Source organism: Sturnus vulgaris, chromosome 1 (genome assembly GCF_052056855.1).
Source record: "Sturnus vulgaris isolate bStuVul1 chromosome 1, bStuVul1.hap1, whole genome shotgun sequence".
Lineage (NCBI taxonomy): Eukaryota > Metazoa > Chordata > Aves > Passeriformes > Sturnidae > Sturnus > Sturnus vulgaris.
This window is the reverse complement of record NC_142243.1, coordinates 38,122,670-38,147,044: the sequence shown is the minus strand read 5'-3', so window position 1 is coordinate 38,147,044 and position 24,375 is coordinate 38,122,670. Positions and strand designations below refer to the sequence as shown.

The 24,375-nt window shown below is 37.4% G+C and overlaps 1 long non-coding RNA gene across 1 annotated transcript in view; it reads right to left on the bottom strand.

Annotated features, from left to right (window-relative positions):
* LOC148225163 (uncharacterized) overlaps positions 1 to 24,375 on the bottom strand; it is a 117,998-nt gene that overhangs the window by 82,336 nt on the left and 11,287 nt on the right. The window contains exon 2 of the long non-coding RNA XR_015799017.1: positions 9,904 to 9,980. This is a non-coding gene — a long non-coding RNA (uncharacterized LOC148225163). The remainder of the gene's footprint in view (positions 1 to 9,903; positions 9,981 to 24,375) is intronic.

Below are 24,375 nucleotides of genomic sequence, written 5' to 3'. Positions count from 1 at the left end.
AGCTACAGACATAGGTACAAACATCCCTTTTCCATGTTTAGTTATGTTTATAGCTCAGGAGATTATAACATGCCAGAGTGGCTGCACTTGGATTAGGCTATACGAAGCACAAGTATAGGCAAGACCTGAAATAAGACACAGATCCTTTGCACTGGAATTTGTTTCCACAATCCTTTCCAATGAACCTTGCACAGCCACTCAGCTAGCCGCTGAAAGCAAACTTCAAATTCCGTTTCCAGCTTGCATGTGGATTCATGTGATGATATCCTGCCATAAGGGGTTGGCTAGAATCAACTTAGACTTCTACTGGATAGTGTCTGAGAGTCCAGCTCCTGGAAGACGGTATCATTTCATCCAGGAAAGTCTCTTGTTTTAAATAAAAAATCATAAGGCTAAACAAATTCCTCGTTGCACAAAGTGGTGGTAGACATTAATTTCTGGTTTAAACTGTGACACAGATTATCACATATATAATGATTACTGTTTGTTAGTGTTTACTGTATGTCAGAGTGACAAAGGCACATTTAATTCATGTTCAGTGAGGACCAGGTTTTTAGGTCTCACAAAACCTTTGCTGGCACAGGCCCAGGCTAAGGAAAAAATCATCGCAACTTACTCATCGTTCATGGCTTCAGGGCAGCTGTAGGTCAGTGTGACCCCAGAAAATTGTGGTCACTGGCAAGTTAGACCAGGTTTACTAAGAACAGTGCTCCTAAAAACCTGAGACAAAGCACCACTGAGCAGCATGAGATGAGAATCAAGACAACTTTCCATCTTCCCCTTTTCTTACCTTTTAGCATCTCCCAAACCATATCCAAGGCATTAATTTCCTCTGAACTGCAGCAACCTTCACTTTTCTTTGTACTATTGAAATCCCTTACATATGCGCTGTTTTGTTCTACATTAGTTCTTACAATTTTTATGAAGAATTAATCTAGTAATTTCAGCATTTTCCCCTCTTTCATTTGTCCCAATTGTGTTAATGAACATTTCAGGAAAAAAAAAGTCAGATACATCTGAAATGCTTCAGACAGGCTGGCACAGTAGTCCCTCAAGGTGGTTTTAGATGATACAGATTGGGTTCACATTTTCCTGCCATGGTGCTAAGAAAAACTAAGTCCCAGCTGGCACAGACAGTTGTGTTAGAGAACTGAAATTACCCTGTACTTTCCCAGGTAATGCCCTGGCTGCATCTGACAGTGCAGAATATTCAGGCGTACTTTATTTGCATTTCTTTCACAAACAGGGATATTAGGACTGTATTCTATCTTGAATACAAACAAAGAAGTCACAGCCATCTATATGTCCTTGCTTGGTTTTTCACCTAATCCTATTCCACACCCAGTTCTAGGAAACCATTTAATAGTGCCAGACTTCCTGCACTGACCATATTTACATTGCATCGTCAAGCTTTACTGAGCGTGCAACCAGAAATGCAGAACACTACCTTCTACATTTAACTGTACTTTTTGAGAAAGGTATTTTAAATGCACTTAATCAGAAAGTTGAAAGATAAAGAAGTGCTTATCTATAATGCTTTGTAAAATGCTTAGTAAGCTGCTCAGAATCGGGTCTCTGAAGGCACTATCAAACAGGTTTACTCATTATTTAATAAGCCACTATGAAGATTGTAGTGATTGCTACTACTCAGGCCTGGAAGATGGAGTGGCTGGAACAAAGCAGTAAGATGCAGTAAACTGTCATATACCATCTTCAAGAGAATGAAAGAAGCCAGGAGAATGGGAGCAGCAGCAGCATCTCAGAAGAAATACTATCATGGAAGAAAATATGCTAAATAGCACTGAGCCAGCAATAAAAATGTGCAGTGTCCAAACACAAGGCTGAAATCATTATTCAGAAATTCCCACTTAAAACACAAGACAAACCTCTCACTCACACACTTGATATTTCCAGAGTGAGCAACTGTTCAGGAGCACTCTTGATTTTGAATACAAGGCAACTGGGAAGCAGACTACAGATGGAATAGGTCAACTGTAGCTAAGCTGCATTCTGCTGAAAACTCTACAAACTCTTTGCAGCAATAAGTGGATCTGTTCCAGTTTGCAGCAGCTAAAGGCCTTTCTCTGCCATTTTATACATCTTGAACGTTAAGATCAAAACAGATTTCATCATATGTTAAGAAAAAAGCTTTGACAATAATCTACCAATTTGAGTTCACATTCAAAGGGAAGGTATGAAATCAACCTTTCATTTGGCAACTGGTCAGCCAGAGAAAAGCATGAGCAAGTCCTTCAGTAGAAATGATAATAACCACCACAATGGCTCCAATGGAACTAAAAAAATTGAACCAAACATAAGTTAGTTCACTGACTAGCAACACTCAAAGGGTGGTATTTGTGTCTGATGAAAATAAATCTCTCCAAGATATACCATCTACCTTTGTGTTAACCCAAAAATTTGTGTCTCTATGTTGCAGTCATTTTCTATACAGTTGGGAGGAGCATTGTTTTGCTTTTAGAGATTTTTTTTAACTTCAGTTCAAGAAAACAGTTATTATTTTAAGTTGTCTTCATAAGTATGAAAATTGAATCTAGTTCCCCAGAGTCTACTGAATGTTTAAGTAAATAAAGGTAGATTTATTGCTTTTAATGGAACAATATAAAAGTTGGCTATTTCCTTCAGGTTTAGGTACCTTGAACAGTCATAGGCCAAAACACTGCAAACTTGTGTGCTGTTTCCTTTGGGTAACAGTTTATCTAAATCCTAAATGTAAAAGTTAAGAAACTCCTTCCTCTTTTTTGTTCATTTGTAAAAATGTATTCATTTACTCCTGGGATACTGCAGAGTATTTTACTAAAAAAAGTTGTGCTGTAGTATGACACATCAAACTGCAGATCCAGTACTGTCTGCACTTCCATCCACTCTTCACATTAAGAAAAATAACTGGTGCATTTTTCAGAGAAGCTTGACAAAATGGTACTAGAGGGCAGGCAGTATTTTTGAACCAAGGAGAGGAAAACAAATTCTAAAGCCAAATATCTTCCCCTTAGGATGTTCTAAGTAATGTCCCATTAGGCCTAGGCAAATTACAGTTTCAGATATTATTGCTTAGGAATAATAATTTCATACCACAAAATGTCTGTTCTATTACTCATACAATAATGCACTGCATTTCTAAAAAAAATTCTGGATCAATGGTCAATAAAGATCATCAAAAGGATGCAAAGGTGTATAATCAAGCTTTTATCTTGCCTTAGCAACTTCTAGGCAATTAATATTTCATGACATATATTACGAGGGTTGTTTTTTTTCTGAGTTTATGCCTAATGTAGAATTCTCTAAAGTGAAATATTTGCCAGTGGCAATCTCTTTCATACAATATTAGCATATCCAATTCTTCCCTTGTGGGATGTTTCAGCATATAATATTAATTCACAATTAGGTAATGTACTCATTTTAGCAATCTCCTGTGTTCTTATTAATTAAAAACCTGGTACAATCACTTGTAGTCTATTCAATTTTACTTTGTTTACTTTGCTTTAACTTTTTTATTTTTTCTTTTTCCCCGTCTTCTTTCCAGAGTGATGATGTTTTTTAGGAGAAAACTTCTACCAATGCCTGCCCTATATTCAGCACAGTATTCAGCATCTATTCACATCTATGGATACAACAGCTTCAGGCAGGATGGTATTTTTTTTTAATTTGGTATGATTTACTTACCTATATTAATATAAATACATAAATATAATTTTACTTTGCTTCAGGATTTGTTCTGTTGTAATTTTTTTCACAATCCAATGTTTGAAACCATTTCAATTTCCTTTCTTTCTTCTCAAAATAAGTAATGAAATTTCTACACAATTACATTCTCACTGAAATTCTCAGGTGAGCTGTTCAAATTATGACCTGCTCACCTCCCCACTATACAGATAATTGTGAGTTTTTACTTAAATCTTCAAACAAATTTTGATTGAGGAAATGAAATAATCAGGTATGAGACATGAAATACTGGAGAATCATCCTTCAATAGGTTTCACTGCATGTTCAGTTCTCATGAAAAAGACAAAGGAGTCATTGTAATGAATGTTACATACATAGAGTAGTAGAAGGTGAACAAAGGTATAAAACTCATGTCAGCTCTCAGAGGTTACAAACCCCTATTTCATAGTTACTGCTGTTTAGGACAGAGATTCTGGTATTAAACCTCAAAGTTTGAACAGAATTTTCTTTTCAAAAGGTCAGAACATTTTGGAAAATTTCACTAAAAGGTGGGTTTTTTTTCTTTTTCTGTAAGTTAATGCTAATAGCTCTATTCCTTTCTATAATTAACAGGTTGCCTGTAGGATTTCTTTTGCAATATGTTTCCTTGTCACAAGTTTTTATGACAAAACTTTATATCAGGGGTTAAAAGATCCAACAAACTATTTTAAAGATTAAAAATATAGGGTTTTTTAAAGGAAAGTAATTATCAGACCAATATCTAACTTATACTCTACCCAGCCAGAATGCAAACCCTTTCAAAGAAAAGGTTGTTTGTTAAATTTTTTTTGCTTGTTGTGACAGCCTTTTTTTTCCTCTTTTTTTTTTTTTGTTTTCAGTATGCTTTTAAAACCAGATTCTGATGAACTAATATCAAACAGGCTGCTTCCATTTATTCCAAAGGAAATCCTGGAGTTCACATATTTATAACATAGAGGTGACAGGTTGCCTTATGTTTCAGAGAAAAAAATGTAAAAATGTGTTTAGAGCAAAACTTACAATGGAAGACAAAAAAAAGTACACTGTCAACATTTATTTATCAGCTGAAAGAAAACAAGGTGAGACACCAGATAAGAGGCAGATGGAGAATCAAAGGAGACAAAGGAACTAGGTAGTAAGTATTGTAAAAATAGTTGAGCCTGGAAACCCTAATACCCAGAGACAGGATGTTTCTGATAAAGTAGATGAGGGTCTAGAAGAGAAGAAAAAAATTAATATGTGACGGGTTAAAGAGAAAACAGAAATATGCAGACTGAGGGTCCCATTAAAAATCAAGTTCATCTTAAAAAATCGCAAGCCAGAATACCTCAGAAAAATTAATGAGAAACACAGGCATCCAATGATCAGGTTAAAACCAGGGAAGCAGTAATAGCAGTATATACTTTGGAGAAATTGTGGAAATCTCACTAGCCCATAAATTTGCAGTGTAATATGATAGGGGGGAACATAAAATCCAAGTAACAAACTCTGGCAGCTAATCACAAAGTAAAGAGAAAACAATTCCTTATCTACAATCTACATGGCTCTTCTGCAGTTGTCTCTGGCTTATTTCATTAATAAAGGGTAACTTATGGCCAAATATATATATATATATATATATATATATATATATGCTCTGAATGGAGAAATGGGGAAAAGAAAAAAAAACAACTCCACATACTAAGTTAAATTGGGCTGGTTTATGGGACTGAGTGGGAGAGAGGAGAAAAGATTAAATAGATACAGTAAGGTTTGGGGGAACTAAAGTAAACAGGTACAAATTAGCACAAACAGTAGAAGTAAAAAATGTCCTTGTAAGATGACAAGAGCAGAATCCAGATATCTAAATGTCTTTTTAGAAAATTACCTGAATGCTATACAGACAGTAACACAATTCTGCTCATAGCTCTCAATCTGGTTCTTATTTCAGCTCCACTAAAAACACTAAACTCTCTATGATCTCTCTTGGCAAGCGGTTCTTCCCCACTGTCAGTAATTTGGAGATATCAAGAAAACCCCAACATACTTTTCCAAGGAGAGGAGGAGGTTTAGGGTAGAGAAATATAAAGAGGTCAGTATATATACCAATGAACACTGAATCGGGAAGGTACTTGCTGAGCTTCCCCAAGCTGTGTCCCACAGGAGATGGCCCCACCTGCCTCTTCAAGAACTGCTCAGCTTTACCCAGACACGTGTCTCAGAGTTTGAATGAGGCTGAAGAGAACCAGCTCACCATCAGCAGTTGTACTGTGCCATTTGCATGCCTCAGCCTCTAGCCCAAAGTCCCAGGTTCCTGTTTAGACTGAAATGCAGCCCTGAAAAGCAGCAAGACCACACTGGACTGTGATGAACTGAAAGCACTTCAGTTCAGTATTATTTTCCTGGGTTTCAGCTTTGCATAAGGAGCTGCTCCAAGTTGTCTTCCCCTGAGTGCCCGTGCTGAATGCAGCTCCCCCAGAGCTGGCAGCACATTGTGGGGAAGAGGAGCTGAAGAGGAACTGAGACATTTTGGGCACAGTCGCGGCTGCTGCATGGCAGTGTGAGCATCATCAGCACTGCATGCTGTAGTCCACTGAACTGGCTTCCTGCAGACTGTACAGGAGGTGGAATAGGTCATTGAGAGTAGGTAGTGGGAAAGCAAGACTGTGACTGACTGTGTTGTCTAATGAACACAGCAGAAGAGAGTGCTTTAGGAAAAAATCTCATATCAAAACAAAAACCAAACAAAAACAAACAAACAAAAACCCTTAACACCACATTTTCAATATACAACAGACTCTTCCAAAGCTCACTTGCCATACAAGCTTGGCTTATCTCCACAGTCTCAAACAAGTGGTTTGTACTTATCCCTACAAGTAAAGACAATGGTCTTTACATGTCCCTTAAAATGATGTTTGAATCTGAGGGCCAGAACTGCTAAATTTCCTCAGCAACTTTGTTGGGGCTTGTAAACAGTGCTTCTCCATTAAAAAAATAAAATAGAATAAAAAGAGAGAAAGGAAGATTACTCTGTATCCATGGCTACATGACTACACACCATATCATCAATACCATGTCTCTGAGCAGCTGAGAATGTCTGACATATTTTGGAATTTTAATGAAACCCATCAGGGACTATCTGATAGGTAAAACAACTGGAAATCAAAAATCCAGGGATCCATATAAAACTCAAGAGAGGACTGCTTCAATTCTCTTTTTTGTCACACCTTTGTGTATTTTAAAGCACATTTCTTTAAAGTTATCTTGCCAAACCTGCTGTCAGAGCAGTTTGGTTATTACCCATTTCCAGCTGATGCTATCAAGCTGACCTGTGGTGAGGCAGGGCTGTCAGAGTAAGCGGATTCCAATGTACAGTAGTTGAAATAATAAATGATAGAGGCTATATACCAGAGAAAAATGTGATTATGTCATCACTCCAGGGCCCATTAAGCTCAGCAATTTCTAGCTATTTGAAAAACTGAGATGTCATTTCTGCAACATGTAAGTGTTTTCTTGAATGTAATAAAATCCACCATTTTAACACTGATTGCTTCTCAGGACCTAACTTGTCTGTTATCTAAATAAACATTTCAGGAGGTTACTTACCTCTATCAGACTTTTAATTCATAACGTGAAGCTATATTGTTTCGGAAATGACAAGCACTCAGTAACTCTGTGTCTGCCAGTGACCACGGTACCAGGATTTATACCAGGAGACTTTCCAAAGCCTGGGAAGTGCTCGGGCCCCTAAATCTCTCACTTGCAGAAATCTTGAAAGGACTGGCTCTGAGACGTTCCCACACTCCCCACTCTTTGAACTAGCACAGAAGTACAGCAAAACTTTAGCACCTCTACTCTTCTTATGCAAGTGGTGAGAGCAGTTAATTATCTGACCCTTAGATAGGCTTACATTTCATTTGAAGACATTTTTGAAAAATTTTTTTTTCTTTTTCCTGGAGTAGTTCTTACTGCATGAACTCATAAAACATATGGAAAAACGTAAAAGGGAATTTTAACATCTATCTGTACCAGAATGTGCCACAAAGTCAAGGCAGAACTTAGTAAGAAACTGCTGGGAGGCTTCCCACAGATTACGCTGGGCTTTACATCAGACCTTGAGAAATCCAAACCCCTCTTTTTCTACCCAGCCAACTTCCACTTCTAGTTTTGTGTCAGACAAGTCATGAAAAAGAGAACTCAGCCCTACTTAAGTAGGGGCACCCAGGATAATCAATCAGGGAAGAGATCTTAATACATAACTGCTCTTGGGGAGAAAATTTAAAGAAACTCTTTCATCTTTGACCCAGAGGTACTTAATCAACCCTAATGGAAAGTAATGTTTCTAATTGGAGAAATGTGTGCTCAAGAACCATCTGAATGTTCATTTATGAGCTACAACTATGAATTAGCTGGAAATCTGGCTCAATGTAATTTTAAAAAAAATCTAGAGCAGGAAGCAAAATGTAAACCAGTCCTACTGAGAAACTGATGACAGAAATGCTACACAATAGAACAGAATTAAAAGACAGACTGCAGATGCAAAATACACCTACGTCTTTTCAAAACCAAATAAACAGAGGACAGAAATTACTCAATCAATGCTTGTAAGCTGCAAGGAAAGGATGTATATAAAAATGCTTGCTTAGTGTTTGTGGGAGGGTAAATTTGCAAGTAGTGTATCTCTGGAAGTGTTAAGTTTTTATGTGAAAATAACGGATAATAAACCAAGCTTGAGAAATTTTAGATTTTAATCAAGATTTAGAGCTAAGAAACTGACTATTTGACAACTGAGACTTCACTATCCCAAATATATTCACAAGAGAAGGTTGCAGATAGCAGAAAGAGATTAAAAATATTTTTATCTCCTTCTTTCTAATGTTACTGGCTTCAGCAAATTTCTTCCTGGTTTATTCACTGTTAATGAGAAAGGAGAAGGGAGCTTTTTTTAATTTAGTTTCTGAACACGTGTTTTTTCACTAAAAAAGGTGAAATGTGTCTATTACACAAGATTAGTTTCATTCTGACCTGATAATCCTCATTGGATTATGGGATTCTTTGTTTATATTCCTCTGTACTTACCTGTAACTGTCAGCTCTGAAGTGCCACTGGGTTTAGAAAACGGATGTTTAAAGGAAAATGGTTTTGTATCTTGCTAACCTTCTGTTCTCCATCAGTTTTTCTATGTTCAACACCATAGTACGATACTTCTCTATTTTCTTGAGTTAATGTGGTAGAAAAATCAAACGAATTCAGTTATGCTTTGCAAAAGAAATACCCAGAGTTAGACATAGTTCTAAAAAGACTTGACCTCTTTCTTCACTGCTTCAAAAACCTGTTTGGGCCCAGGGCAGAGCACTGTGGAAACTCAGACAGTCATTCCTCTGCCTAGGGACCCTTTCTTCATGATCTAAGTTGCATTTCTCTGCTCCCACTGTTAAACAGGACTCTCTGATTGTGATATTGCACATCCTTTAGTTCCTCACCTTGTCCCCCAAAGTCTGCAGTTGGCATTAATATCTCTTTCCCTTGCTCTTGCTTTGCTTGCTGCCTCACAGTCTTTTGTATCATTTGGAGAAGATGAGCCCTCCTATGATATTATCAGGTTTTCATCCCCCCAAGATAAAGGTCAAGGTGCTCTATTATTGTTCCTAGCTATTAATCAAAAGATATATCAAGGACATCCATATGTCCTTCATGCCAGGAAGATGGAGACAGCCCCTGTGTAAGAAGATAAACAGTTTGTGAAATAAAACCCGTCTTCAAATATTGGGAACTACTGTCAAGAGCTAACACTCCAGACCATCTCATTTTATTTTCCATCCTTAATATTTGCTTGACTTTGGATTTGAGGAGAATATCTGGTCTTTAAAACGTGCCATCTGTGTTCAGATATCAGACCCATTAACTGCATTGGCAGAGTAGGCAGAAGGAACAAAGACCAGAAAGAGTAATCCTCCACTAATGGAAGATGTCGTATCTCCACAAAACCAATTTGCAGAGGTGACAGCCCATCTATTGCTTTTGGTGAAAGTCACAACACCACGGGTAATAGTTTCTCAGAGCTGAATTACCTTCTCTTATGTATGAAAATTAGTTACATTGTAATTGAAGACATTTTAAATCTAGTATTTGACTGCATACTGGCAGTCCAATTTTTCTTAGTTGCAAGTTCTGGGACATAAGATGCAAGAAGCAAACACAGACCATATATGTCCATGACCTTACCATCATAGGACCTCTTTGGGACTGATTCTGTTTTCTGAAACAAATCTAGAGTGACGTCTTCTGTCAATCGCAGCCTCCTAAAAAAAAATAAGCATTAAACCCCCCCCCTTCGTTCCTTTTTGAAATCTAATTTCAGTGTTATTGAAGTATTCTCAGAAATTTCTATCCTCTAATGGCAGAGATCCCCAAATGCATCACATTAAGGGCAAGTGAGGACTACATTTTTTAGACTCTGTAAGTTTACTTGCAGCATGCAGAAACTTCAATAAATTAAGTGGTTCATATATGCTAAAACTGGCTTAATGTGTGTGTCGAAGCTTTAGTAGAAGGGTGCCACAAGAGAATCAATTAATGGGAGTCTATTCAAAGGTGTAAATTAAGACAGCTAACCTTAGTTACTTTAAATAGCTTATTGACAGGCAAGTTAAGTTACTATGTAGATTCCATTTCCCACTAGTAGGGACTAAGTGATATTAGAACATCTAAGTGAATCAAATTATTTAAGAATTTTAAGTTTTTAAAAAGGCCAGAGTATAACTTTTACATCAACTCTTTGTCTCAGACCTAAATATTTTTAAGCAAGTAATTCAGAAATTAATAATCAGTGTGTTTGTTGATTCTTCATTTTTGTTCATCTTGTGATGTTTGTTTTTTTTTTCTTAGATATTTCTGTTGCTGTTCCTCCACACAGAAGTGGGAAGAGTTGCTATTTGGTCAGGTGGGGCACACTGCTACATGGCCACCCTTCCACAGCACCCTTCCACAGCAGGGAAGCTGAAGGAGGATACAGTCTCCTGAAATTTTTAATACAGCTGCTTCCTAATAACGTATTTGAAATAAACCCAGCAGATGCTGAAGTCAACATTGTACTGCTGATGCACCTCAGTCTGAGAAAAAAGCTTCCCACTGTACATCACAAGGAACACTCTAAAAAATTATGGTCATCGCTGTTTGTCATGTCAAGAGAAGGGGTTTGGGTTGATAAGAGTTACTTCTGCCTTTGACACCTGTAAACTCTGGCTCCCCAAGATTGATGGCCCAGATTTTATTTGCCTACAGTCTCTGACCTCTAAATTTAGAGCTGTCTTAGATGAATACCTCTCATTCCAAGACAATTCCTGATGCAGGAATGTGATGCTATCCCCCTGTTTTGCATATTTTTTTTTCTAATTCAGGGTTTGGAAAGAGGATAGCAATTAGTAAATAGTTTTGAATGAAGACATCCTTGGACAAGTCCTGGAAAGCACTATGGACTGAGGAATCTTTGGTCTTTCCACAGGCTTCTCAGGAGATGGAGAGCACTCAAAGAATTCTATTTTGCTTCCCAGTACTACTGTATGTTGGGTCAAGAGAGTCAGTGCCTGCAAACAGCCAGCAGCACACACACATCTAGAGAAGAGTTTAAGAACAAGATATGAGGAAAGTCTCTGCTCCATTAACATTTCCACCAGGTGTCAATGATTTATCAGTCGGTTTCTCTTTCAGCACATTCCCTCTGGGGGCAAAATTGCTCCACTCAACACCTAAATGCTCATGAAACACCTCGACTTCCCAAGTGTGTCTGGAAAGAAGATAGTGAGAAATTTCTTTCCTCTCCCAAGATATTGGTTCATCCAAAAGCCCAACGCATATAGTTAGAAATTATAAAAATATTAAAAATATTTCCCAGGAGTGGGGAATGGGAGATTGTTTTCTTCATTACAAAACAAAACAAAACAAAACAAAACAAAACAAAACAAAACAAAACAAAACAACAAAAAAACGAATAAGTTTTCATGTTAAAAAGCTACATAAAGTATTTTGGATAGATAAACAACAAATTTCTTAAAATGCACCTTTTTTTTAAAAAAAGTAACTCCCTGTCTTAAAATTTAAAAAAAAATCTGTTATATATTTCATCTGTGAAAAGGTTTTACAAGGTAGGAAAAAAAAATCTGCAGGTATAACCAAGCAGTAACATATAGGCTCCTTTGCATAATGGCTCTTTCCCCAGTTTTTATTTTAATCCATTCCTGTCTACCCTAAAGGCAGATCTTATTCATGCCATATAGTTGAGTTCTAAAAGACCTGTTTTGGGTTTTTAAAGCTAAAAATGGGTGATCTAGTCATGCAGGCAGTCAGATGTTTAGGATGTTTAAAAACAAGCCTGATTTAAGCAAGTCTTTTAGACTGTTTCTTTGGTTAATGGAAAATTAATATCAGCTGTACAGGGTGTTGGTTCAAGTACAGGGTGTTGGTTCAAAAACAGTGTCTAAAATATATGGGATTGATTATCTTGAAGACTTGCCTACAGGCTGACTCTAGAGCATGCCAGGTAAATAGGTCAGACTAGACGAACAACTCTGAGATATCTAAAGTTATAAGAGACTAATGCCTTCTCTCCTTAATGAAATTAATGAAAACATGGAGGATTTCTTAACAGTATTTAAGTTGAGTAAGTTTTTTTTTCATTCCTAAACAATTTTGGGGTTTTTTTCTGCCTTATATTTTTTACAAGGTTTCTCACTAACAAAATAAAGCTTTTGTTTTCCTAAATCATTTGACTTTATTGTTTGAACTTGGCATAACCCAGCAAATCTGGTTGAGCTGTCACACTGTCATCACAGGACTCTATGAGAAAAAAGAGGAGAATATTTTTGCCCCCACTTCATGGAAGAAGACATAAGGGCATATATGAATGAAATGGTATTCTAGGCCATCCAAACCTTTGAAAAATTATTGATAGAATATCAGATTGTTGGTAAACTGTTATTAGAAACATAAACTAAAATTAAGGAGTAGCCCAGAAGATATCCCTCCATGTAGCTATATATACACTCTTAACCGAGGAGTTAATGGATTTTTTTTTCAGTGCTGCTTATTGTCTGATTATGAGTGATCTCTTAAATATGCATGCTTGTTAAACATATTTATGTAACAGATTATGTCAAAACAAGTAATATAATTCTTAATCAATGCAAAACTGGTTTTCTCCTTTCTTTTCAGTCCACGAACATAACGTGAGAAAAGTAACTTCTATGAGATAAATCAAGCATCTGAAAAGTAAAGCCAAGTCAAAAGTAGCAGAAAGAGTGCTACTTTATGTTCATCTTCCACGTCTAAGCTGTCAACCTTTCAGTCTGTTCTTTGAAAGGGAGCAAAAGAACTTTCATTTAATAGTCAAGGGATATATTAGCAATGAAAGAACTATCATTCAAAGAAAAATAAGAGTTTTGAAACTGATGTTGCAGCTGTACGATCTTCCAATAAGTTTTGTTTTCTATGTCAGGCAATGATATTTCACTGAGAAACTCCAAACCAGATATGAATGATAAAATTCAACACACCTTGAATTTAGACCTGTGTTTAGGGAAGAAACACAGACCGAGTGGGTATATGGCAGGCTGTCTCAATGACTGACACAAATTTAGAATGCCTTCATTTTCTGGCTGACCCAGTAGAACAGCACCTCAGTGGGCTGACAGTCTGTTTTATATCTCTGCTCTCTGGATTATAACGTCACATCCCATTTAGCCAAATTCACAGTCATTTACTGACACCACCCAAGCCTAGGCAGTCAGCCGAAAGGATACAACTGTCTGGTTGTTATTATTAGCCATCAAAGTTCTGAAACATTGTCATCTTGTGGCAGGTTGAGGACATAACAAGGGAAATAGCTGCTTCTCCAAGGTATTCCCCTGCCCCAGGAAACAACCAGCATGCCTGCAGAAATTGCTGCAGGGGAATTTCCCCAATGCCATAGTGTCAGCAGACTGGGACAAACTAAATCACAGCCGGCTTGCATCACCGGATCAGATCTTCAACTTATATGTGTTCACTCCAGGTGTAGCAATGCTCATTAAGTATAAAGCAATTTAGCCATTAGACCCACTTCTTTTTCATCTGAGGAATGATCAGCATTTTGCCTATTTGTATCTCGCTACATATATACCTAGCCAATAAAAATCAGACCTGGCAGAGGTTAAAAGGTGAGTGATAGTAACCTAATAATAATTGCTGTACCATCCTACATTTTCTTGCTTGGTTTTAGGAGAGATCCTACTGGAATAGCTCTGCTATCTCTGATTTGCACTGTCACATGCTTTCTTCCAGAGCATTTGAAGGACATGCTAAACTCAGCACAGTTCTTCCCAGAGACTACACTGTGTGCACTCATTATCCAATAGAACAGTTTGTCACCTAACCTTGAGTCATCACGGAGTCAGTTTTAGCTCTTCAACACTCTGTGCCATAACTTTCTAGTCAAAGTTCCTGAGTCATACAGGAGGAAAGGCAAGGGGAAACACAACAAAACTTCACTTTACACTAATACCTATTGGCATGCTCAGGCTAAAGGCACATCTGTTAGGGTGCATGTAGACAGGTCTGCTTGTATAGAGAAGGAAATATTCAAACTACCTAGCAATATACCAATACAGCTATTCAGATCTTAGAGCAGATGTCTGGATTCAGCAAATTTTATTGTCCATGTCAGACTGTACATCTCTCCACTGCCTATGAAAACCCAGGTTTCAGCAACACGTGTGTCTGCCTTCTCCCATTGCCAGTTCTTTGCTAACACATTTGTAGTAGAAAACAGAACTTGCACACACCTCCAAGCTCTTTCCTATGAAATCAAATTACTTACACTAAAAATGATCTCACAGTATCACATCTGGATTGAAATAAGTACTTGAAGGTTTTACTGCTTCCTAAAGAGTCAAGCCCAAGGCCATTTGGTTCACCTCGTAATAAATAAGAATTTCCATTTTCACATGTCACCTGATGGTGGACTGTGGATGGAATAGTCATGGAAAAACTAATGATAGTCTGTTGATATGTATAAAGTAAATAAATTCCTTATTCTCTCTGAGAGGAAAAAAAAAAGATCCACCACCACAAATGCAGGTCAAATCAAGAGCTGAGCAATATCAGCAGGGAGAGGTCTAGTAGAGAATGAAAGCAATGGATATAGCTGGGTTTTTTCTCACTGGAGATATATACAGGCATGTATATGCATAAACTGACACGCAGAAATATCACAGGCAGAGAAAACAACAGAAAGTCAAAGGCAGCTAGTCATCATATGACCCTGACCAGAAAGAAACCCAGGAGGGCTTTGTGAGAGGAATGCAGACTAGGAAAAAAAAGGAGTATGGGCAGGAATTATAAGAGAAAAGGCATCTGCTTTTTGATTTCTACTGATCTGGGAAGACAAACTTCTACATACATTAATTATATATATATATATATATATATATGATAAAAATATGTTTCATGAAATCAATGTAATATTGTCTTCTACCTAAAGATTTCATCCCAGTAATAGCAAACTGCAGAAACTTAAGTTTCTCTGCAAAAGGCAGAGATGGTTCATGTCTAAGACTACTAAACTGCCTGTGAGGAAAATAAGGCCACAGTTCTGTGCTAACCAGGGTCAGAGTTGGACTTCCGGAGATCATTCAGCCACATGACCCCGACCTGGATTAGGAAGGTAGGCAAAGATTGTTTATGCCACTCTTAGTGGAGGAGAAAGTATCTGTCTGTGAGTAACATCCGAACTGAGAGTCAGATAATATCTGAGCTGGCATAAAATCCAGTGCATAATCGCCTGCCTTGAAAATCCCTTGAGCACACTGGAAAAGTCAGGGTTACTTTGAAGCAGTTCCATGCCATACCATATGGCTGTGACATTTTAAATCCTACATTTAAATCCTGGTTCTAAAACCATATTTTCTATTCCTTGCAGCCACAGCCTGAGGAATAAAAGAGCAGGAAAACACTGCAAAGATAGCAGCCAGCTAAGAGGCAACATTAAAGCAGAAGTATGCCTCAAATCCCATCCCTCTGTGGGGTTTATTGGATATAAATAGAGTAGTAGGAACAGAACTGAGGTGCCTCAAGCACTCCTGTATCGTGTTTATTATCTGGCATGATGCTCATTTATTTATTCCACATAAAACAGAAGCTTTAACAGAGGGAATGAGAACATCTTCAGTCTGCCCAAAGTAGCTAATCCCAGGTTCAAATCACTTCAGAAAGATGAGAAAAGTTAAATCTTTCCCATCATCACCATGAAGTCTGAGCTATAATTAGTAGGTGAACGATTAAAGAGGAATGAGATGGAGCAAGCACTTCCAGGGATGCTCCATATGAAGCCCAATTCAAAAAGCAGCACTGAAGCATGCTTACCAGTCTGTCACAGAGGGAAGCTAAACAATTTCAGCAGCCAGCTCAGACCTCAGTCCCATAGGGAGCTCCACTGTGGCAGCATTCTGCACATGTGCCATTTAGCTTTCATCAGTGTGAGGCACTATGAAACAAGACTACCAATATAAATTTTGGATCTATTGAGAGCACCAGTGAGGTGGTTCCTCAATTTCAGATGCTTTGGGACAATAAGAACCCAATGCCTGGATGAAAGCGATGGAATACAGACACTGCCTGCTGCAGCTTTAGAGAGCTACCAGCTCTTCCCTCCAACTGCAAAATTGCACTGTGCATTGTTGGCTATCGTGGCTACCTTGTAGCATTGAGGTAATGTGTTTTGGGTATGAGAAGGTGGATGCTTTATAAGATCCCAGACAAATCTCTGGTGTAAAGTATGTCACGACTAATAAAGATTCACTGCACAGCAATTATGAGTCAAGGAGTTTAAGGACTAAGGGACGCAAAGGAGAATGTGCTCGTTGCTTAAAGGACAGTCTTAATGTTATTTTTCCAAAGCCATTCTTTTTTTTTTTTTTTTCACCCATGAGACTCATACTCCTATAAACGCTGTCTCATATCTTTAGAGGCATAAAAGGTGACCGGCCCCTACTTAAATGAATGAAAACAATGTTCCTTTCTAATCAGATTTTAAAGGAGATCACTAATCAGCAATTTTTGAATGAGGAACCGTAGCCAGCTAATCCATATCCTATGATGCCTTCACCTTCCCATTTACCTTCTCACTGCCATTGCTCACATGGTTATTTAGCCGATCAGATGCTGAAATGTTGGGTTGGCATTTATTAAAGCAAAGTGAGCATTTTTATGCAGATCAAGAGAAAACACCTAAACAGTACTAAAGCAAGGAGCAGATGTCTGCAGTTTATCTTCCTTGATTTAATTTCAATAGAATTTACATTAGGTCCTCTTCATATTCAAGTTACCACATTAGGGAGTCTGGGCTTGTGGTGAAGATTGACAGATATTTGAGAAATTTGTCCAGCATTTGCAGAGGACAAGCTTACAAATACGAGTAGAGAAATCATTGGAGTGGAGTTCATTCTTCCAGAACTGGAAAGGACACAGTGGATTGCTTTTGGGCTAGCTTCAGAGTTGATATTATTTTCAAATATCTCATCTGATGCAACATACAAAACTTCTGTATTAAGTCAAGGCTCTTTAAGGTATTTAGTCTTTAAACAGTCTTAGCTAAGTATCTCTGAGGGTTAATATTTTGGCTTACCTTGGAGGGGAATTTTAATGTCATTTACTTTAATTAATTTTCTGAACAGCTGAATTTTCTGAATAGCCACTGCAGTCACAGAGTCCTGAAGGAGTTATGACACTATCTCTACTTCCCCTTCCTCACTCTTGCACTACTCTCTCAAGGCCTTAAAGCAGATAAAACCTTATTGTCTTCACTCATCTCCAATGCTGGAAGGGAGGTGGAGAGGTCAGGATTATATATAATCTTCTCATTCCTCTGGAGAATCATGCTACGAGTAGCAAAGGAAATGTTCATCTTTTCTGGAGCTAATATTACAGACTTGAAAGATGGATGCTATCCTGGCTGCTCTGGCAGTTATTGAAGTAGACTTGGTGTCTGGAGTCTTTCAAAGGCAGCCCATCAAATGATATTTCACTTTTCAGGTTAGATGTTAAGCATATAAGAATAAAGTGAGCAAGAATCATGAGATGCTACCACTAAAGCAGGCAACATGCCATCTGTCAGTAGTGCTCAGCATCTCCAGGAGGCAGTGGTTTCTACTTCGTGCTGAGTTCAGAGTGCTGTGAAACTGCAAAGCATCAATATCCTTCTGTGCATCAGCCCTGCTGTGTGCAATTTGCAGTCTGGCACCCTGCAGTACCTACCCATAGTGGGGACAATCTCCACAGCTGGCAGATGTGCACTTTTACAGCCCAAACTTTAAAAGGTGGATGTGCAGAACAGGGAAGCTTTCCAGTGCAAATTCAGTATGAGTCAAGGTAGCTAAGCACACTGTCATACAAACATTGTGTATTCCCACAGCATGCTGCTCCCTAAGACTGCAGAACTCACAAGGTGACCCTTCTTGGTGGGCATGTATTATGTTCAATCTATTCATTTGTTCTTCTGTCAAATGGGTAATTTCTTAAGAGCTGGCCTTTACTTTTTCTCTTTCCAGAGCCTTTCTTGTGTGGTGTATTAGAGTACCACTTCTGGAAGAGCCAATGACTTTCATATTACTGTAAAAGAAGATACAGAATAACTGCAGTATCACAATTGCTCTCACTCCACAGGCAATACATGACATCAGATTTCAGACAAGGTATATTGTTTGTTCAGACCTCAGAAGAATTTTTTACTCTGGCACTAGCAGGTTCAGTAGAAACACATACTAATTTAGGTTAAAGAACAAAAATAATCAACTTTTGCATTAAACCTTAGTTGCCATCTGTCCAGGCCATTGTAATTAAATTTTTTTCCTTCCTCATCTCAGACAGAGATTTTTACTCTCAAGTACCTGTTGAGGAAAGAGCTTTTACTTTCATGAATATATATTTATTCATGTGTACATGAACATATGAATTTGAAAATACAGAAACATTATCCATATTTAATCAGACTGTGCACTTTACTCACTGTGCTGCTATCTTTAGTCAATGAGTGGTCATTTAAAAAAGCCTTTTAGCAGAATCTTTTAGCTTATTAAAAACTGTGCTATAATATATTTCCTACTGACTAGTCTACAGGAATCCTGAAACAGTGGTAATCAAGAATTTCACAGCTGCAGTTAAATTATGCACCATTAAGAGAAGATGTGTACATTTAGGACTGGACTTTAGACTTTCAGAGAAAGACTGGTCCCACCCCCAAAAGTTTACTTCTAGTCCAAAACCATGATAAGTGGGAGAAAGGAAGTATTGTTAAACACAATGTGTATATGAGGGAAAACAATACAGAGAAAGAACTTGCCCAAGATTACAAAGGAAAGCAGGAACAAAGGAAAGCTAGTAATTGAATCCAAATGTCCTAAAACACAGTTCCGTTGCCTTAATAGTAACTTTTTAAAAATTTTATGTTGCCTTTAATTATTTTCCCTTCACTTAAATATTGTGGTGACAGCTGCCTCACAGAAATCAAAAAATGGAAGGAAAGCAGGTGTCAAGAATTTCTTGAAGAAAAAAAGCAATCAAAACAAGAGATTTTCACTTTCTCCAGTGTGCATACTGACTTGTCTGCAGTCTTCATCATAAGAATGATGAAGATAAACTACTTTGATAGCTTCCCCAGTTCTATTAAATAGATCATTTTTATAATTGATAGTGTTACTGTGTAAAGCAATCTGCTGCTGAATTAAAGATTAAACCAAAAGCAAGCCCTGAGTCAGTGTGAATGTGCATATTATTCAAGGACTCTGTTTATTATAAGGGTAATTTTATCCCCTATATAACCCTTAAGAGGAAAAGTATTCAAAGTAATGACCTTACTGTAAATTATATTCCCAGAAGGGATGAGTCTTAACTGTCATACCAGAAAAGTCCACCTCAATCATTTTGGAAAAGGAAAAACTGGATGATCTCTACACATTTTAAACAAGACCATTTCACCTAATATTTTTCTTCGTAAATTTGCAAGCTGGCAACTTATACATGGTCCCAATGTTTTCTTCATTAACAGGACAAAGAGAGAACTTCTTTCTTATTCACAGTCCAGCTGAAATCCAGCATTCAAGTAGACAGCAGAGAGGGGAAAGAATAAGCAGCCCAGGAAACCTGCAAAGCACTAACCTCAAAGTACAGCTGGTTAAAGAAACAGCTCATTGTCCTGGCAGCAGGCAGAAAATTATTTGAGTGCTATCCACTGGCATTCCCAGAATGTGCAGTATTTCAGGCTTCACTGACCTAGAAGAGAGGAAACTCAGGCTCTGGCCACAGACTACTGGGGCTGTTTGACCTTCTGTTCTGCACTTGGTACCCCTGACTTAACACCAATACCTACATGTAAGCTAGTCACTACAAAGTTTATTGAGAGAAAATGAACTCATCCAAACTAGATATCTCAGGTATGGCCACAAAAACCCATCCTGAAATTGCTTCTCCTTCTCTCCATTAAGCAGAAAAAGACTTCTTGGCAGCTTGCTTAGCTGAGAAGGTGTAAACTCAGTGAAACAAATAATGGCCCAGATTCTTCTTCAGGCTTTTATAGTAAATAGTGTATTTGTTAGCCATGTGTCACTCCCACTATAGTAAGGTGTATAGGAAAGGAAGACAGCTACTAGAGAAGGTTTAGCTATTAGCTATTAGAGAAGGTTTGGTGCACCTTTCCCATGAAGACAGGCAAAGAGCTGACAGGCAGAGAGCTGGGGTTGTCCAGCCTGGAGAAGCAAAGGCTTCGGAGAGACCCATATAGAAGCCTTCCAGTAGCTAAAGGAGGCTAATAAAAATAATATAAAGACATTTTTTACCAAGACCTCTAGGTCAAAAGACAACAGTTTTAAGTTGAAGAAGACAGATTCAGGCAGAATATATAAAGAAGATATTATTTACAATGAGAGTGGTGAGACACTAAAACAGGTTTCCCAAAGTGAAGTTGTGGATACTTCATAATTGGAAATGTTCAAGGTCAGGTTGGATGGGACTTTGAACAACTCAATTTAGTGGAAATGGCCCTGACCATAGCAGGGTAAGTAGAAACACATGAACTTTAGTGGTTCCTTCCAATCCAAATCCTTATTTTTTTCTGTGATAATTAAAAAAAACAATGTCTTCAACACACCAACAATTCAATCAAAATTCATGGTAAGATAACATTCTTTTCAGGCCTGGATTTGCAATGTTTGTGATGTTTCATCCCAATGTTCCTGCCCTTATGAGCTCCTCTCTTTGTGATATAAATATGTAGCATTACTGTAGCACGTGGGAAGGTTATTCATGGCATGGCCAGCTTGCACTATTTTAGTCGCTATATATTCACATCTCTTTGCCTTGCAACCCTGGTTTTGTTAACACATCTCTAGTATTGATTTTAACAGTTGTGCACATGTTCTTAAAGGCTATTTTAGTACAAGGCCTCTTAAAGCTTTTGAAGGAAATCAGTGCCTTTGAGAAGCCACCATTTACAGGCACATAGAAGGCATGACAATTTTGCCAGCTGGATCTGAAGCAAGGAATGGAAACAAGAACACTTTTCCTCAATTTAAGACTGTCCCCTGGTAATTATTTATAGATCTCAGTCATCTCCTATGAAGGTGTTCTCTGTTTTTCAGGGATCCTGAAATACAGATTTGGTACATTTCACCTGAGGAAGGAATATGGTGCTGATTTATGTGCTGAATTTGAACCCAACACCCCAAAAAGCATTGCCCAGAGCTGACAAGGCAGAAACATGAAAACATTGTCTGAAAGGCCTTGCAAACACACCACTTAAAGAAAACATGGATTCTGTCCCTAATTTGTTCTATCTTGAAACAAAATCTGTAAAATCTTGTAACAGCCTTGGAGTAATATTGAAAAAAATCCTGTGGCCAATGCATCTCTAGGCCAATAAAGTATCATCAAAACTATTTGAGAAATCATTTGAAAATATGGCATATTTCAGTAGGGAAAAACAATTGTTAAAGGTCAGAACAGTTTTTCTGCCATTATTAAAACAAAATAATTTTGGGTTCAGACTGACGGTTGCCTCAGCATTTACCTTTAGTTTTGTTTGGGGTTTTTTTGTTTTTTGTTTTTTGGGTTTTTTTTAGTATTCTCAACTTATCTCCATTGAAATATTCTAGGCCTTCAGATTTTTAAAATTATGAGCAACGTCCCTCCTAAAGAAATCATTTCAGGTCAGTGTGAATGGAATTTTTTTCAGTCAGTGAACTGAAAAATCAATTATTCCAACAGCCACTGCAGTGCACAACTCAAGGGCAATGTGAGACCAGGAGACAAATTGGGAAAGAAGAACTGACTGATCCTGCCCTTATACTTTTCAATATAGTGCTACTCAACTTTTTTCAACAGGTTCTCTGTTAAAGTTTCCAGCTGAGTCTCATATCTTGCTCAAACCTTGCTAGGGTTGGTGTTAATAAAAATGAGCAAACAAAACAACACAAGGAAAATTAAATCAAGGAAGTTCCATATCTGAAACTAGAAGCTGAGAAGAGTATAAATACATTTTCATTATTTGTTTGAACTAGAAGCCACCTTGAGAAATATTTTATCAGTATTTAAATACTTCTTCAGGGTGCATAACCAGCTCCTATTTCTTTCGTTTCATCTAATTTGCTATAACTAGCTCGGGAAAAATTTAGAGGATATAGCACATAGCTTCAACAAGACAGTTGATACATGATTATAGTGATGTACAGCACTGTAGAAAAACAGAAGTTTTGCTAACATGTGAGTTCTCTCAACAGCAACTCAAACCAAACCTAGATTTTTTGTTTAAAATATAGGTAAGGATAGCAATTCTGTTTTTTCCTCTTTCTGCACACAAGGTCAAATGAAAAAAATACAAGTCCCATCAAACTCAAGATCCAATCTTGTATACAATAGGTCACCTAGTTCTGTGTGCACCAATATATTCTGTTATCAAATTTGATATTTAGGGGCGAATCTATTTCTAATTTCATTTTTCACATCTCATTATTTCCCTATTTCTCTACAGCAGAAGTTAAATTGATTTAAGTGTAGGTGCACTAGCCTGAGAACTAGTCAAGATCTGTGTCTATAAAGTGGTAGGATCACATGAAGTTTGCCATCTGGACATGGGGCATAAATGTAGAATCAGCATCATGTTTTAGCACTTGTGACACCCTTGCTTAAATGAATTTACAAATAGCTTGACATCCTGCAGCAAAATTTTGAAGTAGTCTTCTTCCATAATCCTGCTAAAGATGAAAATAATTGAGGCACCAAAATTAAGTGACCTAATTCTCATATGGTAACAGCATTTTCCTATTGCCAACAAGACTTGTCTGAAATAATTTTTGGATTCTGATTAAAAAAATCTAAGGCCATCGAACCACCTTTATGAAGGAGTAAAGGAAAAGGATAGCAAATTAATTTCCATTTAATTGAGGAGCAATGCTTTTGCCTTTAAGCAACACTACTTAAAAGTCAGACTGTTGACTGGAAGTAATGTGCTTTTTATTGTTTGGCATAACTCCAAGTTTTGTTATAACTATAAAAACTGGAAAAGATTAAAAACTGTTTCTGGTTCTTTTTAGTCTGTTTACTTCTACATTTGCGTGAACTCTGTATCTTCAATTTCATTGTTTTTCATGTTTCTGTGACTCTTTCACACTGTAATAGCAGAATGAAAATCGTGACTATAAAGCCCTTAGAATTTCCAGAGCAACCACAGAGTAGGAGTCTTATCTGATATTACTTTTAATGCTTTTTTTATTAAATGAATATATTTCAAGTTGATAGGTCTTTTTAAATCCTTCTGCTCTGATAATCTGTATTTCTGATTATCTTATGCATAAGTACCAGCTTGAATTTTTCAAAGTGAAACCTCATTTTCTTATTTTCTGCAAAGCTTTGCAACATGCAGTTTTGGATTTTCCCACTGATGCTGAGATGTGGATTTATATGACATTTCTAAGTTCTGAGAGTGACTTGATTTTCTTCTTCAAACTCCCCAGGTAACTTGTCTTCTTTTATGCAATCTCTGTCACAGCCCAGTTTAGTAAAAGCATTTAAGAACAGGATTAATCCTCAGTGAAATAAAGTACATAAATATGTTAATATGACTGCACATCCTAAAGCTAACACCAAAAGGTGTGACCATTCTACCTCCTTTCGACTTCAAAAGACTAGTAGTCCAGATTTCAGAAAGTCAAAATATTTAATTTAAAAATTAATATTATTTTAAAAATATTTCCTTGATCTTTCAGATCCCACAAAAGTCAAAACTATTTCCTTCTAAATATTATCCCATCACATATGATAATAAAAGTAAATAGCTTCCCTGGTTTTGGCAATGAAATTTTATTCTTTCCATTTGATAAAGAGAACGCCATACTTAAAACTGATACTCAAAGATATCACTGCTTAATGTATTTAGATTCACAATCCTCAGTAATCAGGGTCAGCTGAGAATTTTCCAACAGAGTAGTATTCTGCTGGCAAACACTGTTTCAGGGATGAAATATGTTGCATTTGGAAGTCCCCTTCACCCCTGCCTGCCCCAGCAGGATCCAGCCCTTTGCTTTGCCTATGGGACTGTGATGAGAAGGAGCAAGTTCAAGAGGAGCAGTGGGAAGCGCCTGCCAAGTCTCGTGATGGTATGCAGAGCTGAGAGATAAG